Source organism: Columba livia, chromosome 11 (assembly GCF_036013475.1).
Source record: "Columba livia isolate bColLiv1 breed racing homer chromosome 11, bColLiv1.pat.W.v2, whole genome shotgun sequence".
Lineage (NCBI taxonomy): Eukaryota > Metazoa > Chordata > Aves > Columbiformes > Columbidae > Columba > Columba livia.
This window is the reverse complement of record NC_088612.1, coordinates 8,156,353-8,171,647: the sequence shown is the minus strand read 5'-3', so window position 1 is coordinate 8,171,647 and position 15,295 is coordinate 8,156,353.

Here is a 15,295-nt window from a genome sequence, read left to right as displayed (position 1 = left end):
AGGAAGGACAAAACTTACTTGGCTAAAAGCAAATCTGGACTTTTTGTATTGTAAATTTGGAGGAAGGAATGCAGTCCCCTCCTTCCTTCCCCACCACTCGCACACACAAAACAACCTGAAGCTTGTAGTTAAGAAAATAAACTGCAGAGAAAGCCCCTGAAGGGCCTTGGCAGCAAACAGTTCTCACTAAATTTGGAATCTGCACACTCATAGTCTGAAATAAATTAAGATGCTGGGGGGTAGGGAGAGGAAGAAAGGAAGGGTGGGGAAGAAAACAGGGGAAAATCAACAGCTCTGGGGTGAAACACAGGTTGATGCTGCCTCATCATTTTTAAACTTAAAATAAAACAAGCAAATTTTCTTTAACTGCAGGTCAAAATAAAACGGGAAAAAAAAATCTTCCCTCATCTGTTCATGGTAATTACTAACAGAAAGCAGCCCCTGCCAGCTGCAGAGTTCATGGATAAATGGAGGGACACATTATTTTCTGTCTCTAGGATCAAAAACCCAAACTTTGTATCTCAATTTGCCTGTTGTACGTCTTTCTTATACTCTTGCAAAGTCATTTCATTGAGCTGTTCAGTCGGGACTTTTTCTTCAGAAAAAAATTGTGATGTTTGCAGACTTTCAAGTTTATTTTAAGCTTGCTTCTGAGTGAGAAACACGACTCCAATTTCCCAAACTTTTATTATGTCATTATAGTGTATTTATTATTGGATCTACCTACTTTCCTTGTTAGCAGCCAGTCACAGCAGAACGAGTTCATACTCTAACCTAGATACACTGGCTGTTGTGGATGCAACAGGGTGTAGAAGTCCTCTGGAGGTGCAACTGCAAACCATGTGAATATTTGAAAGGGACAAGATTAGCATGTATTCACCAGAATAACTCAGCTGTTAACTCTATGATGCCAATGCAAAGTAGTTATTGATTTTACTTAGTAAGTCACTTGTTATGTCCCATGGTATGGCAATCTCTGATTCATGTGCTGTTGCAGAAGTGACGATGACAGACCTTGCTAAGCATAGTGTATCCAGGTGAAGAGGAAGGAGATTATAACCTATTTCTGATATTTACCATCTGCTGAATTTTAAGGCAGCTTGGGATCATAGGTGAAGTACAGACAAATAGAACAGCTTGAGGTTTCTTGAAGTTGCCATGAGACGGGAACTTGTAACAAATATAGTAATTGGGGGAAATAAAGTTAGCTTGAAAGCCCTCGTGATTAAACAAGCTGATTGCACTGAAGAATTTGTACCATCATACTGCTGAACATGTCCAAAGATTGAACAGTCCTTCCATCACAGACAGTAATGAGTAACAAAGAGTCACAAACTGTGTGTAGGTGTCTGTGTGTTTGCACACTGTCTCAGGCAATACAATCATGGGTCTGGTGTTCGTGTTGTTTGTGGAGTTAAAAGATCAGCCCTGTTCTTTGCAGATTGTTTAGCAAGACCTAGAAGGCATGTGATTTCATCATGATTTGGTGGTCACAGGTAAAACTGATGATTTGCAGCATTTTTGACTTTCCTGTCACGTGAACCTGGACACCATTACATTTTCTACCATAGAAATAGTAGAGACTGATTAAGGAAAAGTATAAGAACTTTTGAGAAAGCTATTACATTATTTTTCAGAGTAAGAGACAGAGCACAAGAAAGGGAAATAAACACAGGAACAGAGATCAGGAGATCTAACTATTATCTGTCTCATAGTTGCTATGTGACCTTGGTCAGGGCCCTGTGTATCGGTTTCCTTGCCATAAAACAGATGGAGTTATCTTCTTTCACTGCCTTTCAGGGCATTGGAAGGTTTAATTCATGCCTCCTTGCAAAACACTTTGAGATCCTAGGGCTGAAATGTAGAGTTTTCTTTTTATGACTCAGGTTTGTTTGTTTTTTTTTTTTGTTGTTTTTTTTTTTTTTTTTTTTTTTTCATTTTAATGTAGGGATTTTGTTTGTGACACATAATAAAGACCATGGCTGGAAAATTGACCAGCTCTACACGACACTCTGTCCCAGCAAGTCAGCCTGGTGGACTGCAGCATTTCATCGATGCATTTTAATGTATACCTTTTATACCTTCGCCACTCTAGAGTGGAAAACTGACATTATCTGGGCCCATCTCCTGCTTTCTCACTGGCTGATTACACAACAGAAGAGGCAAGGCCCAGGGCAGATCTATTTTCTACACCTATTATGCTGTTGCACAGTTGAAGTTCGGTTGTTAGCTGCTTTTAAAAACGACAAATGTGCACTAATTTTAGAGCATCATAGCAATCATTGTTTTTATTTCAGTAGAGGGGAAAAGTGGAGGAAAAAAACAGCTTGGGACTTAATAAACACCTTAGCCTGCAGCCTTCGACTTTATTCATGAGGTTTTTTATCTTCTCTTCCACTCTCCATGCACTCACTGCATCTTCTTTACTGCACAGTCTTAAATTACCATTGCAAAGGTTATATGTTTATTTACAAAGAGCTGGCTATGTATGGTGATCCTAAAGGCAAGGAGGGTGTTTCATGGCAACGAACATCACCTGCTCTCTTAAACACCAAGGCCAAATGAATAAGGTGATGTTTAGTGCCTCAGACATATTATGGTTTATGGCTTCATTAACTACCTGACCTGTATTGTGTGCAAATTTCATCAAAGTGAAACGCATATTTATTCCCTGAGGTGGGCTGGCTGATAATGTTCTTATTCTTAAAGGAACAGTGCAAGTAATTACTTACAATTAGTGTTGTGAAAGTGAGGGAATTTTGTGAGGCAGGGTAATTTCACATACCTGAAATTTCACTTAACAGGAAAAGGGTAGTGCAATGAATATTTATACTTGGGTGAGATTGAAAATACATGATTATGGCTTCTTTTTACTCTTTGCAGCATATGCTTAAGGATTTAAAAAACCCAACCAACCAAAAATACCCCCACAATCAAACCAAACCAAAAAACCCACAACAAAAAACCCCAACCTTCTCTTGGCTGAATCCTTGTCTGGTGCAACATGGTTTTCTTAACCAGAGCTGAATCAGGGCTTCTAGATCAAGTGAATATGAAACATAAAGTGTTGAAATTTCTCGCCCCATCCCATGTCCTCTCCTTTGCTTTTTGTTCCATACAGTCTTAATGAAACTTAGGTTCTGTGTTTCGTTTCCCAATATGGTGCTGGGGGTATTAGAATCATTGCGGGGGATTTATTATAATTGTACACACAGACAGTCACCAACCTGCGATTACACTAAAAGCTTGAATTTTAGTCCACTGTCTGACTGCAGACCAGCTTTTCTGGAGCACAAAGCATATCAATACTGAGGTGCTGTGATGAGGGTCCCACTGTTGTAAGAGGGTTTATTACTTATGAAACAACTGCAGCCAATGCAAAAGGAATTCTGCTGCTCACAAGTGAGTTCAGTGCCATCCCTGCACATGCCTTCCCATTTGAAAGATGCCTCATGTCCACAGTAGTGTTTGTTGTAGGGTTTATAAAAACACAGCTTGATATTCATCTGTCTTTACAGTAGCAGAGGTGTTTCTTATAGCCTTGAAGGGTGTTTCTGCTGTTTGCAATGATCAGCTTTGAATTTACTTACTGGCAGGGCAAAGGCAGCTTAAATGCATGTGGCCTTTCCACTCCAGGATCAGTCAAAACAACATGTACTGTCTGTCCCGTAACATGATCACAGGTCTCCAGCCCTCACATTTCCATCAGGGCTGAGCTGACTCCTCTAGTTGTTTCAAGTGCTTACAATTCTATCAGACCAGAAAAAAAGATGCTGGTAACAATCATGTTTGAGTGCTTAAAGGATGAGTTAGTAGCTGGCTGTAGGAGACAGCACTAAGAAGTCCTGCAGAAATTACTTTTTGAGAGTTGCATTTAAAGCTTAACCATAAGTATATGATGTATTTTGCAATGTGCACTAACTTAACCAGAGAATGTCATGAAGCTAATTCAGAGCAATTGGATGTCTGTGGTCTAACCACTGGCAATAGCTGCAACACATGATGAATGGCCTATGGTCAAAGTACATATCCTGAACATGGAGAAGCACAGTTTAAGCTGTTGTTTCTCTGTGGTAATGTTGTTCTGTGGCGGAAGGAAGTTTTCTTATTCTGTGAATGTTTGCTTTCCAGCTACTGTAAAAAGAAAATGTTAGCAATTAACTGGGGAAAAAAAAATAAAAAAAATAAAAAAAAAAAAGAAGAAGAAGGAGGGAAAAAGTGTTCATTTTCAAACCCTGTGAAATCTCCTAGATGACAAGTTGAGCTTCAGACTAGGATAGGATGTTGATCCCTGCAGCCCATGAGGCCTTGTCACCATAAAGCACCTCAACCATCTTTCAGATGAGGGGACCCACCTCTCCTGTTACAGGGTCAGAACAAGTCTTTTAGCAAGACCAGGAGCGAAATTCCCATGGACATTCACTGCAAGTGAGCTGAGGTTCCACTGACAGTGTTTGCTGGATGCTTGGGATACTTTGTATTTGATGTTCCTTGACAGTTTTCCAGTGATCAAGCCCAGGGTGTGCTTGGCCTCATCTCCCTGTGGTGTCTTGGTAGTTTCTTCCTGGGAATTAGCTCTGGGCCTCATGCAGGACCTTTTTGACATGGTCATGAACTTTAAGCAGCATTTGCTTACTATGGTTCTGTTAGCCACGGCTGGACTGTCTCTGTCCCTTGTAGGAATCTAAATATGATTGTTAGGCAATCACCATGTAATGGGGAAAACCAAAATGAAAGAGGGAGGGCTGTACATGGAAATTTTCCTTGGATTTCCTGGAAGCAAAATTGATGATAGTCCCAGAAGACAAGCTACCTCAATCCTGCTGATGTAGATGGTATCAGCCTTTTTCCCAACTTTATGATGTTGCTTTGGGAAACTTTCCATATTGATTTCTTGATCTCTTTTTCCTGTTGGAGTCAGGTTCAAAAACTATCTAAATTATGAAGGTAAGGGAAGATATAGTTTACACACATACATACAAAGTAAAGGCAAATAGAGAGGGGAAAAAAAAAAAAAAGGAAGACAAACAACCAAGGAAGAAAAGAGAAGAGTGATATGCCTAAGTAAAAAGATAAAGTTTTACAAGGGCAAGGACAAAATTAGATAGGCAGTGTAGAAAGCCAATGAAAGGAAAAATATGTGACCATCAGAAATGTAATGTCAGCACTGACCTGGTCGAGTAAGTAAGGAACAGCTTGTGAGTGTTTGAGGAGTCCCAAACCTGTTAAGCTTCTTCCTTGAAAACTGCAATTTCTTATTTTCAAGTTATTCAACCTTTCACCTGTTAAGCTTCTGCCCTCAACCTTGACCCCTGCTGTTTGTGTAGCGTGGTAGTAACTGAGGTTAGAAATCTGAAAAAGGGCAAGTAAACGTAGATGGGAGAAAACATCAGAAGTCTGTAAAAATTTGCAGACTTGAAATACATGCAGCTTTTATTTTCCCATAAGTGTTTTTAATTTGTAGAAAAAAAAAAAAAAAAAAATATTTGTAATTCCTTAGCAGCTTTGTTCAATCTGATTTAATGGTTTCTAAGTTAATAAAAGTGGTCTAGGCATGAGATTTGGGCAAAATAAATAAATCAGACCTTGGGGACTGTGCTGCAAAAAGTAGCTCAAAGAAAAAAGCAGAAAAAAGTTTGAAACCTTATTACAGTAAGAAATTACACTGATGGGTGGATTCTGATTTCCAAAGACTGACTTGTGATGTGGGAAGAGTCTACAGGACCTGGATCTCAGCTGGTTCAAATCATTACGTGTAGAGGATCTGTTGTGCTCCATGCACTAACTTGGGTATAATTTTCAAAGTTGTGGCTTATACCACCTTTGCCTGATGAATCAAAGTTAAGAAATGGCATTTTCCCCACAACTTGGTGTCATGCAGCCTTGTGTTATGCTACAGACCCGGGACAAATATACCACTTCTTCAACAAGTTCCCTACAGGCTCATTCATATGCAGAGACATGCATATAGCAGCAAAAATACTTAGAAGTACTTCTGAACCTGAGTAATGTAGATGCAGTGGAGGCAATCAGAGGTTTGTCAGCAAATCCTTTTCTGTTGAACAGTGCTCTTTCCCTGAGATGCTAAATTGTGCAAAGGATTGATAAAACTGGTAAACTATCCATTTCAACACTTTCTAAAAATTCTTCCATTGCCTGGACCAAAATCTGTCGTTTTGCTTGCAATGCAAGTTAAGGAAATTCATGTGAAAGAAAATACAGACTTAGAGGATAAATCAAAGCATTTGGAAAGAAAATACTCCAGGCCATCTAATCCTCTTTTATTTGGTGTATATGGGGAATTTTGGTGTCCAAAAGTATTGGTTATTTTTTGTCTTGATGTGAGATAGGAACTTTTTTTTTAATTTTTAAATATCAGATTTACATATGGGATGGGAAAAATATTTCCTGTCTTGCTGTAAATTGTGAGTTATGTGTACGGAAATGTTGTGGGTACTTTTGTGGATTCTCTCTCCATTATGGCTGTATGCATGATTTCTACATTACATCATGGGCTGGACTCAACACAGACTAAAGAAAACAGGAACACAAATTCTACTGAATTGTCTTAAGATTTTATAAAGTGATAAAACACCCCTGAAGGCCTAATGAGACTTGGGAAAATGAATTTCTACTTTTGAACTCAAAATTCGATTTCAGGCTACCAGATAATAATCTCCAGTACATGGAACACCTAGATTTCTTTTTTTTTTTTTTTTTTTTTTTCCCCCTGATGTTTATGCATAAAAAATATTTTTGAAAATGCTGAGACAAAATTTTCCCCTAGTCTGTTTACTGTATTTTACTAAATGCTGTTTTATTTCTTTGTTTATGTTGAAGGGTGAAGATCTGAAGTATAAATAATTTGCTGATCTAGTACATTAGATGATTTCCATATAGGCATAGACAGCTATCTGGACAATATAGGGCCATCTCAAGGACAGCCCTCAGGGCTCGCATATCAAGTTAAAGGCAAATGTACTTTTGGTGGCATCCACAGTAAGTGTAATCTTTGAAGTAGACAGAAGAAATACATTGCTGAATTTTGCACAAGTTGGAAGATGCAGAAAAGAGCTTTGTTATGTCCCAAAGATAAATAACAGCAGTAACTGAGCTGCTGGTTCATGCAGAGCTACTCTTTTTGCAAGGCCACTAAAGGATAAACTAAAAGAAACGCTATTACTGAGGCAAATTACTGTGTATGACTAGAAGCTCAGGAGGACAGAACTTGCGCTTGCAACCACCTCTCTGGTAACAATGATACTGGATGAAAAGCTTTTGAATAAGTTTCTCTTTTCCTCTCAGAGTCTTAGACTTCATCTTGCCTAGGATTTGAAGGCATTGTTTGAACATGCTAGCTCACACTTTTTGATTAAAACTTTGAGGTGAATCCTTAGTTCCATTTAAAGTTAATGGCAATATTCTCACTGACTTTTCTGGAACCAGGATGCAATGTCTTTGTGTGAACAAAAGCATGTTTCTTACTTGTCCACACTAGACAGGCTTTAAAATCAAGACTCTGCTATAGTGAATTAATCACCCAGCCACACTAATGTGTATTTTAAAATTTTCAGCTCCTTTCTGTGTTCAAGGATGCAGGTCATATCCCTTCTCAAACCTCCTACCTTAACACATATGTACATCAATAAAAAAAAAGTCAATAAAATAAGCAAAGTCTCTGCAACACGAGCAAGTCATCTTATTCTCCCATCTTAAAATGGATGTGACAGGTATACAGTAACTGATGGTTTATTGTAATCAAGCCCCATGTTACCATTAATACCCAGCAAGCCAGTAAAACAAGTACAAGGAGTGGATTAAAAGACAAATTCTACCCTGAGGAATGAAAAAAATGTAACGGTATCCACCTGAATACAATTACCCAAGCCAAATACAGGATTTTCTTTCAGAAAGTGAAATAACATCTGAGATGGTACCACACCCATAACTCAGTCAGGAGGCAATCAAATGTATGGTGGAGTTTATTTGAAACTTGTTTTTGACACACAGGCAGCAGAAATTCTCGGGAAAGAGATCTGACTAATGCTCTATGTGATATTTTAACACTAGTAACCTATTAGAGTAATCACTTTGCACAATAAAATGTTTTAAAAAGAACAGCTGCAGACAAAATAATGGCATGTATTTAAGATAAAGATAAATAGAAAATTAGCAAAATCCTAAATTGCACTGGGAACAGTGAGACCCCCCTTCTCTCTCTTCGGACGTGGACCTGATTTTGAAGAAGGGAAGTTAACAGTTTATATCTTTCTGTAGCTAATGAACGGACAGTTATGTTACTTTATGTGTTGTTAGAATCAAATAATTGTGTGGGAGTGAGAAAAATTCCAGCTGAGTAGGCAGCCACTGGCGAGGTTCAGTGGAAAATTGTTTGGTGCAGCCCACAACCACATCTGCCCAAACATCCAAAGTCATCCCTGCAGTTATCGTGTCCTGAGAGGGAATGTAAACCATACAGGGAAATCCCCAATTCAAATCAAAGCCTGGTGTGATGCCAGAAACGTCTTTGTGATTTTATAAAGGTGGAGGGAATCAAAAATAAACAACATCGAGGGAGTGTTACACATCCCTCCTCCTACGGTCTCCAGATGGTCCCTGGCCTGAGTCACACATGCCAAGGTGGATATGCTGGAAAGGCGAAGAAATGTCTCGGCAGAGCTGGAAGGTGTCTGGGTTTGGTTTTCATGATTCCGGCAGCTAATTTAGAATGAGACAGTCCCTTCTTGGTAGACAATGTGACACAGTCCAGAACCGAAAAGTTTTTGTGCAGATGAACTCTGCAAAGTCTGCAGTGGATCATCAGGCAGAAGAAGTAAGATGTTACAGGCAAAAAACAAATGGCACATGAAGCTGAGCAAAAGAAGAAGCTGTCTTGCAAGTGCTGAGAAACACTGACAGGTCCCACCACTGAACAGAGGCGCCCTTTCCAACAGGACCTGGTCCACAGCTGCCTGGTGCAGTTTGTCCAAACTTTTCTTGGAAGCCCCCTTTTCCTTCCTCCCACTCTTTCTTTTTCAACAGGAGTGTTTTCTGAATTGAACGATAGTTGCGTTAGTGTCTCCCTTCAAACAAAGGGAGATTCCCTCCACTGCCATCATGTCTGGCTCTGGCATTTCCCCAGGCTATCCAGAAAGTGCCTCCCAGCTCCTCCATCCCCTCCCCCTTCACTTTTTGTTGCTGTTCCCAGAAAGGATAGTGAATTTTTGAGAGTGTCAGAATAGTGTAAATGCTGATATATAGGCCACAGTTGTTTGAGGGCCTTTTGAGAGACAAACTCCTCCCCTCTCCTCTGTTCCCTTCAAGTTGGGAATGATTCATCAGCTGGCCTTTAGCAAGAAAAGAGCCCTGCCCTGGGTCTCAGGCCTTTGACCCGGGTGAAGAGAGGGGTCAGGCCATGAGCAACTGTGCAAGCGTCGCTCAGCAGCTCCGGGTCCGGGAGACACAAGGGAGAGGGGAGGGAAAGAATGGAGTGGGACGGTGGGAAAAAGTGGGAATTTATAAAAGTTAAGAGTATATTTCTAAGAGTCTCAGCGGATCAGCTGACAACTGGGGTCAAGGGTCATATTTATGCTTGATTCCCTGGGCATGTTACAGTAACATCTGCTTGTTAAGGGTCTGTGGGGACCAAATGTTCCTGACCTTTGGCTACGGAAGGGGACAAACTGGGAGATTAAGGGTGTTCATATTAACGTTTGTGTTTGACTTGAAGGCTTCTCCTTATCTGAGCCTGGTTTGTCAGTTTTGCTGATATTCTTTTATGCTCTACCCAAATAAACAGGTCAACCATGCCAACGGTTTGGCCAGGATTTGAGCTCATGAGATGTTTGACGTCACTTGACTCCTAGAAAGGAGAATAGGAAGGGTGGAAACCCTTGCTCTGGGAGGTGAGGCTCAGTCCACCCCTTGGTCTGAGCACACCATCAGTTGTAAACATCTGGAGCAAAGGCCTGGTCCCTGCCTGCATCTATATTTAGTAATGAAAGAGCTAATGCCAAGATGTAGCCAGAAGCTTATGAAAAGCCTCTGTAACTTCTGTGGTAGATTTTGTGACCATATTTGATTTTTTTTTTTTGTGACCATATGTGATTTTTTTGGCCATATTTGAAATTAGTTTTGAGAAGCAATAACTAGAAATGACATCACTTTACAAATTATTACCCCAGCACTGGAAAGATCTTCTTCTAATTATATGGAATCAGAGAAAGGTCTTTTGAAGCCCATTTACTGATAAAAGGCTCATTTATTTTATTTATTTTCCTAACAGCTGAAGGATATTGGCTCTTGGGTAACAGGATGCACAGTTGCTGAAAGAAGGATAAATAAACAGTTGTGGATATTTTTCCCAGCATCAGAGACAGACTTAGATTTAAGATTTTATTCTGACATTGATGTCATTAAACAAAAGACAAAAATTACTATCCGATTTATTGGGAGCAGAAAGGCACCTGAACATTACCTTTACACGTTAGGCATTTTCAAATTATTAAGAAGTTCCTTTTAGTACCTGGCTTTATCCTAGTCACTTATGATGTTCAATCCATGACTGTGAGTATCTATAAACACAGACTAAGTGGCTTACCCTTCTGGACCTGGGAAAATAAGACTGTTGATTTCTAGCTTGTTTATGGACACCGTTTGTGACATTTGTGGTATTTCACTTCTGTCCAAATTTAGTCTCAGCTCAAACCCCAGAGACCAACTAAAGTTGTATTTCAGCTAAAAACAGCCCCAATACTGGAAAATTGTTGTTTGTAGCCGTGTATTTTGGCTATTCTGATCTATCAGCAGCTACAAGTTAACTCATATTGTACTATCACTTGTGTTGCCCTATCCTTGGGTCCAAAGTCAACAACAGTTAAATTTGTATTATGTAATCAAGTTTGCATTAAGAAAAAAAAGGGGAGGGTGGTGTGGTTCAAAACAGATAACCTGGCTAAGGTCCAGGATCTGGAAAAGAACTTAAGCAAACTGGATCTAGGTGATCTAGAGTGGTTTAAAGTTGGGGACTCAGAGTGAGTAGGCTGCTGAAGGAGAGGAATGTAAACCCTTCAAATCCATCTTTGTGATTATAAATAATAAAAAATTTCATTCGGAAGTGCATTCTGCCAGACTCCACAATAAACCTCCTAGCAGGTCATTGAAATTCCCTTAATCAGGGTCAGAACCCACAAGCTGGGGTCTGCCCTGTGAGTTCAGTGGGAAAAATATTCTCCTTTCCAAATAGTCTTTTTTTTTTCTCTTTCCTTTTCTTTTTCAGTTGGAAGGGACCCCCACATAAACATGCAGAGCAATTTTCCAGTACATTAACCCGGGAGGGTGGAATCCTTACTAGCAGCGCAATGGGTAGCCTAAAAAAAAATAAAAAAATGGAGCAACCGGGTGAGCTGAAGATGGATGAGCCTGGGATATGAGACAGGGTAGTTTTTCCACTGTCCTGCCCTATACACCTAGGACAAAGGCTTCATTGAGTGAGATGCTTGACATCAGCCTCATAAACTAGTAGTTGGGCACAAAAGGTCTGACACTTGAAAGTACCAGTCCCTGCCCTCTTTGCATTGCAGCTGCACAGAGGGGTTGGGTCTAACAGTTGTGTCCTTTTGTCATCCCACAGGACAAGAGGTGAAGATAAATAGTGTTGATTTTAATGCAGTCACACAATTTTGCGTTTTCCCAAAAGACAACATTTCCTTCCAGGCCTTACTTTATTACCTTGGGCAGCTAGAACCACCTTCCTTCTCTTGGGGGTGGAGACGGGCTAGAGGTAGTAGAGGGCAAAGGGAGGAGAGATGAAACTCAAGCTGTGGTACCTCTTCCCCAGCAATGAGGTGGGCTGTGATTTTCTCCTGCTTTGTTATAGTGGCTTTCTTTTCTTTCTCATGGAAAAGTTGGGAATGGCCTGAAGAGCTTAGAAACAAGCTGAAAAATGTAGAAATTTTTATGAATTAAAAAACTGACATATCTTAAAAAAAATAAAATACTCCCACAAGATCTACACCAGAAAGAAGAGCTGAATTTTCTGTGTCAGTTTCCTGTAGAAAAGCTTGTCAGAATGTGGTTACTGGGAATTGCCTTGTAAAGTGGTAATTCATGAATTCATTCTATGTCTTGTAAACAGAACCATGAGTATTTCACCTGGAAAAGTAGATAGAGTAAAACCAGGTCTTGGAGATAGAATTGAAATTGTAGCTCTTTTCCCAATGTAGACAGTGAGGGAGGAAATTTAGGAATTATGAGATTTCTGTTCACATCTGAACTTGGTGGGCCATAGCCAAGTTCAACTGTCTAGAAAATGACCTGTCTGATACTATTCTCACTGGCTCCAGGATGCCCTTTTGGATGTGTCCATGTCATGCTGTACAATAACTCATTCAATGATGAGGACAACATCCCAAGTAATTAGTTTTTTTTCCTGTTTGACCCTTCTCTTTCCTTCTCTGCAGTGGACTTGTGGTAATGATACCACAGAGGATGAATGAGCAGATTAAAAATGTATTAAGGGGAATTCTATACTTGTAAGAAAAATAAATGTTAGACCTGGGACATGAAGGCTGTGGAGAAACAAAACAGTCTATCCTATGATCTATGCTGCTTCAGCTAGATCACTTTTGGTATTTAAGTTAGATTGTTTAAAGCTGAACTAGGTATCTTCTCAGTGCACAGGAGTCAAAAACACAGGAGCACCTGTAGCTATGTTTTTTTTTGTACAGAGGTATGCTGGAGGCAAGCCTCACAGAAAAGATTCTACCTGACAATGGTTACTTCCATTTCCAAATTAACAATATTGTTAGTTTTCCAAGCCTTGTAGCCTGGTTGTCTGTTTCTTGGCTTCCCATTGACCTGTGATTTTAGACTGACTTGAAAGGCTGCCTTGTATGCTTAAAGAGTGTAGTTTGTGTCTATTTGATAAATTGTCAGCAAATCTAAGAAAATAAAGACAGGCAAGTTCTCTCAGGCTGTTTTGAGACCTATCAGCCCTTAGGATTTGGCAACTAAACAGAAGATGAGAAATCATGTATTTGAAAAATACATTCAGTTCTGTGAGATATTGGGGATAGGCAGCATTGTACTGTGCAAATGCTATAACTGTCTATCCCATTGCTGTTATGCATTTCAATAGAAAGAAAAAAAAATGCCCAGTGGATTTGACAGTCGTCTGGCAGCAAAAAGAGTCCTCAGCAAAACTACTAACTCCCGGGAGTCAATGACAAAGTCCAATTGACTGTGATGAGGCAGAACCTGTCCCCTGGGAACAGTCCTGGCCAATCTGGCCAGGGACTAACTTCTTGCTTTCCCAAGTCGGCCCAGTAAACACTATCCACTTCTTTCTGTGCCTGCATTTTTCAGTGATCCTCCTGAGCACTGAGTGACCTAATTTCTGGGGCACTGAGCATCATCTGAAGTCAAAGGCTGCTGAGGGTGCTCTTTGCTCACTCACACTTCCAGAAATCAATTGAGATTTATTTCCGAGTCAGCAAAATCAACTCAGGCTACTAAAGTCCGATTTTCAGAGCTGTTTGGAATCAGATGAAATTAGGGGTTAGAGCAGCTTAGAAAACCTGCTGGCACCTATCTGCACCTTTACGTAAATTTTTTAAAAAATCTGACTCCATCTCCTTACACTTAGCATTTAATTATTTTATTTTTCAGAGTGCCTGTACTCCCATGACCTCACTGAAAGCAGAGGCACTAAAATTATACGCCAGGTCTTATATAGCATACACATACCCATTGCAGTGTATGTAAATGCATGTCTCAGGTCTGGAAAAAAGTCAATCCTTCCACTGGGCTGAGGACCAAATAGGTGCTGGAATCAGACCAGTGTAAAGGTTATGTCTGTGAGGTGGAGGAGGCATTGAATTGTTAAGGGGCCATGAAATACATTTTTCTCCCTGAAGTTGCGGTGGAAATGGTGTAGGCATTCTGCTGCTCTGGGTGCACAGTTCCCCCATACAGACTGACGTGGTGTCAGCCCCTTGGAAGGGGCCATCTTTTAGCATGACCAGATTATCTGATCTGCACATTAACATACAGTGAAAATTGGAGATATGATCTTACTTTCACCCTCGCCTAACTCACCTCTGCAACCCCTATGGGGATGCGCTGCCTAATTTGCAGAGAGGTCCTCGACTCCAAATCATGGCAAGGATAACAAGGCTTTACTTTACCCTGCCATCCTTCTCTCCCTGCTCTCCAAATGCTATTATTGTGGTTTCTTTCAGCAGTTTAAGAAATCTTCAGTAGCAAAACTGAAGAACTTGGGCAGAACCCTCCTTCAAGCAGAATAAAATGGTCCTAAGCAGCCAAAACAAGAGTCCCCTCTCACAGAAGTGTCTTTGTGCGGTATAAAACTAGCAGAGCTGGGCCTGTGCCACATTTTCCTTGCCCTATGAAGAGTGGAGAGCTGAGAGCATGGCTGAAAAAGGCTCAGGACATTCTCACAGTTAGGGCTGGCAGGACTCATTGGAAGGCTGTTCCAGCTGGCTGGGGTGAGAGCATCCCCATGGGTGTGACAGATTCCCCCAAGAATGAACAAGCAGACTGAGGAACATGAAAATGTGTCTCCTTTCTCCCACCCCCTGCTCTGATCCTGAACCCAGGTCAAAACCAGCTCATTTCAGCCCAAATAACAGCCTTTTGATTCCCTTTCCAGGGCCAGTCTTTCTATAGTAGCTATTTAAAACACTGCAAGTTTCTGCTATCAAGATTTTCCTTCTGTTCGCCTGGGGAAAATTATTGATGCTAAGCTTAAATAGGCATCCTCCTCCACGCAATCTTTTTCTCTAAACAAATTAGCATATGTTGGAAAACTGTCTTGGAAATGAGACAAACAATGACTTGATCTGAACTGTTTATGTTGGCTGAACATTACAACACTGGGAAAGTCCAATGCTGGTCAATATTCTTTTTCTTGGGAATTGACAGTATTAGCTTACTTAGAAGAAATGTGGCATCTTGCTCAATATCAATATCAAGCCCGAAACTGCTGGCAAAGCCCTCTGTTATTTTAAGGATGCTTTACTGTAATTTTTCATTTTGAGGAGTTGCTTGATTGCATTATTTCCAGTATATGTTTTATTCCAAAGAAGCAGCTAGGAGTCTTACCCACACACAGCTGTCTTGGCACTGTGAACTCTTTTCCTGAATTGTTGCCTTGTAAAAACTCTCATTGATTTTGAAGTTCTCTGACTTACATTTAAGTCTTAACTGTCTGAGGTCCAACATACCTAACCAATTTTCTTTTACTTTGTATTATATGCTCAGCTATCAAACAGAA